General features: G+C 44.3%; 1 long non-coding RNA gene across 1 annotated transcript in view; it reads left to right on the top strand.

Annotated features, from left to right (window-relative positions):
• Positions 1-2,019, top strand: part of LOC106724606 — a 19,948-nt gene extending 17,929 nt beyond the window's left edge. Inside the window, exon 3 of the long non-coding RNA XR_001360457.1 lies at positions 1,264-2,019. This is a non-coding gene — a long non-coding RNA (uncharacterized LOC106724606). The remainder of the gene's footprint in view (positions 1-1,263) is intronic.
• The last annotated feature ends 2,328 nt before the right edge of the window (positions 2,020-4,347 follow it).

Raw genomic sequence — 4,347 nt, forward strand, 5'->3', positions numbered from 1 at the left:
CTTTTTCATCCTGGCCGGTTTGGCTCAGTAGATAGAGCGTCGTCCTGTGGACTCAAGGGTCCTGGGTTCGATTCCGGTCAAGGGCACGTGCCTGGGTTGAGGGCTCAGTCCCCAGTAGGAGGCGTGTAGGAGGCAACCGACCAATGGTTCCCTCTCATCATTGATGTTTCTATCTCTCTCTTCCATTCCCTTATTCTCTGAAATCAATAAAAATATATTTAAAAAATATATAAACAGTCTTTTTCACTGTCAGTTCATTGTTTTGTTTTTTAATCTTTTAGTTTTTAGGGTTACCTCCTCCCCCATCAATAGAGGAAATGTATGGCTAGATATTTCTTGATATTACATAATTAATATTAATTTCAAAAGTGTGATAGTGACATTCTGGTTATTACATTTTTAAAGAGTCCTGTTATGAACTGAATGTTTGTGAATCCAAAAATTGATATATTAAAACCCTACCCTAAACCCCCCGTGTGATGATATTAAAAGATGGGGCCTCTGGGAGATAATTAGGGTCAGACGAGGGCATGAGGGTGAAGTCCTCATGATAGGAAAGTACCCTTTTAAGAGTTAGGAGAGAGCTTGCTTTCTCTTTCTGTGCTCTACCATATTAGGATACAGCTAGAAATTAGCAGTTTGCAGCCTGGGAGAGGGCCCTCATCAAGACCTGACTGTGCTGGCACCCTGAGCTTAGAACTGGGAGATATAAATTTCTGTTGCTGATAAGCTACCCAGGTTATGGTATTTTCTTATTGGAGCACAAGCTGATTAAGACAGATTCTTTCTTTTAAAGATACATTCTAGAATATTTACAAAGGAACAGTTATGAATTCTGGAACTTGTTTTTACAATTACTTAGAGGTGAAGGGGATTGTGTGTGAGTTGTAGGAACAGATGAAATAAGGTTAGCAGGAGTTAATACATTTGGAAACTGGCTGATGAGATCTGATTCTAAGTCCCCTTGACTCCAAAGCCCATACACTATTTTATCTGGTGGGATACCCAAGCACCATCAATTTCAAAGCCATTTTCCCTGGGTCTTCTCTAAATGAAGTAAAGTCGTGACTTTTGAAAACTAGCTGTTATGGTGCATTCTTCCTGTCTTCTGAATTTTGATTAACCTCCTGTAAAGGAGCCAGACCTTGGAAAAGAAAATATAAAGTGTATGTTTTCCCCTTGGGCAACACTCTGTAATAGCTCAGGCACTCTGAGTACTGACTGATGTGATCCAAATTCATGCAATGCTTTCTTTGTTTGCAGGTACAGAGACACCCTCAGCCGAAGCCACTAAGTTGTTGCTGAGGCTTAGTTGTTGAGACTGGAAGTGATTTGAAAAGTCTTCAAATGGCCATTTGTGAGAGTGTTCTACTTAGGTAGCAAGTTGCCATTGCCACCACAGAAATAACCTCTACTGAACTTCCTATTGGGTCTCAAATCTGAATTGGAAATTGTCCACTCACCCATAAATGGGTTTATCATGAAGTGATCGAAGCTTAAGCTTCAGGGTCCACCATCTGTCAGGCTGCTTACAAGATCCCAGCAATACGGTTGTTATAAATTCAGAGAGCACTTTACACAGTCCCTGCCAAGAAAACTTGAATTGCCCTAAAATCGTATAGATAATTAATGCTAAAAACTTGACATTTTCCAAATTTGACAATAGTCTTATAAATGACTTTGGGAGTAGTGAGATGTGAAACTGAAAGAAACTTTTCTAATCTGTCAGTAATGAAAAAAATTTAATCAGCTATTCTAGAGGAAAGATGAATTATCTTTTAATTCCCTCTATAGGAAATATTACAAAATCATTATCACTTAAAGATGTTAACAGAGGATATACAAACAAAACAAAACAAAAAAACAACAACCATAGATTATGTCATCAAATTAGTAAAGCTTATTTTTCTGGATTCGGGGATCTTTGTGGTATTTGTCAGCTTTTCAAAATTTGTAATTAGTTGTAATTTCTTTTCTCATTCTATATGAATATTCATTATTAAACCTAGCTCTTTTTTTTTCTTTTTATTGAATTTATTTGGCTGACACTGGTTAATAAGACCCTAACTATTTTGTATTCATAACTTTGTATTCATTTTCTTAAAAGGTACTCCCAAATTGTATTAGCAACAGGCATTGTAAAACCTGGACCCACCTTTGTACCCACCCCACTCTCTCTCAGGACGGTTTGTATAATGAGCTGTTTTTGTCTTCCTGTAGGAAGTTGACAGAGCTCCCAAAAGGCCTTCTTGTTCTTCCTTTCTTGGAAGAAAGGGGGGCCCACCTTGAAAAGTTAGCTCAAGATGTTGCTTCCGGTGGAGCCAGGCAGGAGTACACCAGTATTCTCTTGTGTCCACTTATCTAACAGGTGTGGCTGGGTATCTGTATTATCACAGCTTCTGCCTCTCATCTGAGACATATGGTCTGGGCTAGCCACAGGACTGGCTTCGGTAACTGGTTTCTTAGTCGACATGCCCACACATCCAGTGACTGCAGCTCTCCTGGTGGGGTGGGACACATGTCCTACCATCTTAATGAGATTTGTGGTAGCTCTCTTCTAAGTTTTCCCCTTCGCAGAGGCCATCTGTTCAGCCTCCAGTCTCCCATTCCTAGAAACCCTGGCCCCTATATCCTGGTCCCTCGTACCTGGAGCACAAATGGCTCTCAGAGAACTTGGGTCCATGACATCTCTTGCCAGGACACAGGTGCGTTCAGACACTGATTCTCATAAACTCTGAGCTACATTACAAGCATTGGTAGACTGTACTTAATGCTAAATAGTTACAATATATTTTGAATTGAAAGCTAGGGAAAACAGTGGGAAAATTTTGTGTCCCTAAATTTTGAAATTAATTCAAAATTATGAAAATAAATACTAAAAATCTGAAGTGTCCTTAAAAATCCAGAAAATATGTAATTAGAGAGCAGTGTAAGTTAAAGGGATTAAGAAGTAAATTGGTAGTTATAAAATAGTCATGGAGATGTAAAGTATAGCATAGGAAATATACTCAATAATCCTTTATAACAGTGGTTCTCAACCTTCTGGCCCTTTAAATACTGTTCTTCATGTTGTGACCCAACCATAAAATTATTTTCGTTGCTACTTCATAACTGTAATGTTGCTACTGTTATGAATTGTAATGTAAATATCTGATATGTAGGATGGTCTTAGGCGACCCCTGTGAAAGGGTCATTCGACCGCCAAAGGGGTCGCAACCCCCAGGTTGAGAACTGCTGATATATAATAAAAGGGTAATATGCAAATTGACCCTAACTGGAATGACTGGTTGCTATGACGTGCACTGACCACCATGGGGAAAATGCTCAACACAGGAGCTGCCCCCTGTGGTCAGTGCGCTTCTACGGAGGGGAGCACTGCTCAGCCAGAAGCCGGCTCATGGCTGGCCAGTGCAGTGGTGGTGGCGGGAGCCTCTGTGCTAAGGATGTCTGACTAATGACTTAGGCCCCTCCCCATGGACCTAAGGGTCCCCAGTAGGCCTAAGCCATTAGTTGGACATCCCCCAAGGGCTCCAGGGATGCCAGAGGGATGTCTGACTGCCAGCTTAGGTGGACAACCTCAGAGGGGTCCCAGGCTGCGAGAGGGTGCAGGCCAGGCTGAGGAACCCCCCCAGAGTGCACAAATTTTTCTGCACCAGGCCTCTAGTATTGTAATAACTACATACGGTGCCAGATGGGTATTAGACTTATCGGGGCAATCGCTTCATGAAGTATAAATTTAAATGTCTAAGACGGCCCCGGTGAGGTTGCGACGGCCCCGGTGAGGCTGCGACGGCCCCAGTGAGGCTGCAATGGCCCCGGTGAAGCTGCAACTGCCGTGGTGAGGTTGAAACGGCCGCGGTGAGGTTAAAACGGCCCGGTGAGGTTGAGACGGCCCCTGTGAGGTTGAGACAACCCCGGTGAGGCTGGGACGGCCCCGGTGAAGCTGAGACGGCCCCAGTGAGGCTGAGACAGCCCGGTGAGGTTGAATCAGCCCCGGTGAAGTTGAGACGGCACCGGTGAGGTCGAGACAGCCCAGGTGAGGTCGAGACGACACCAGTGAGGTTGAATCAGCTCCGGTGAGGCTGAAACGACCCCGGTGAGGTTGAATCGGCCCCAGTGAGGTTGCAACTGCTGCGGTGAGTTTGAATCGGCCCCGGTGAGGTTGAGACGGCCCCTGTGAGGTTGAGTCGGCCCCGGTGAGGCTGGGATGGCCCCGGTGAAGCTGGGACGGCCCCGGTGAGGCTGAGATGGCCCTGGTGAGGTTGAATCGGCCCTGGTGAAGTTGAGACGACACCGGTGAGGTTGAATTGGCCCTGGTGAGGTTGAGACGGCCCCGGTGAGGTTGAG

Source organism: Myotis brandtii, unplaced genomic scaffold, assembly GCF_000412655.1.
Source record: "Myotis brandtii unplaced genomic scaffold, ASM41265v1 scaffold90, whole genome shotgun sequence".
NCBI classification, from domain to species: domain Eukaryota; kingdom Metazoa; phylum Chordata; class Mammalia; order Chiroptera; family Vespertilionidae; genus Myotis; species Myotis brandtii.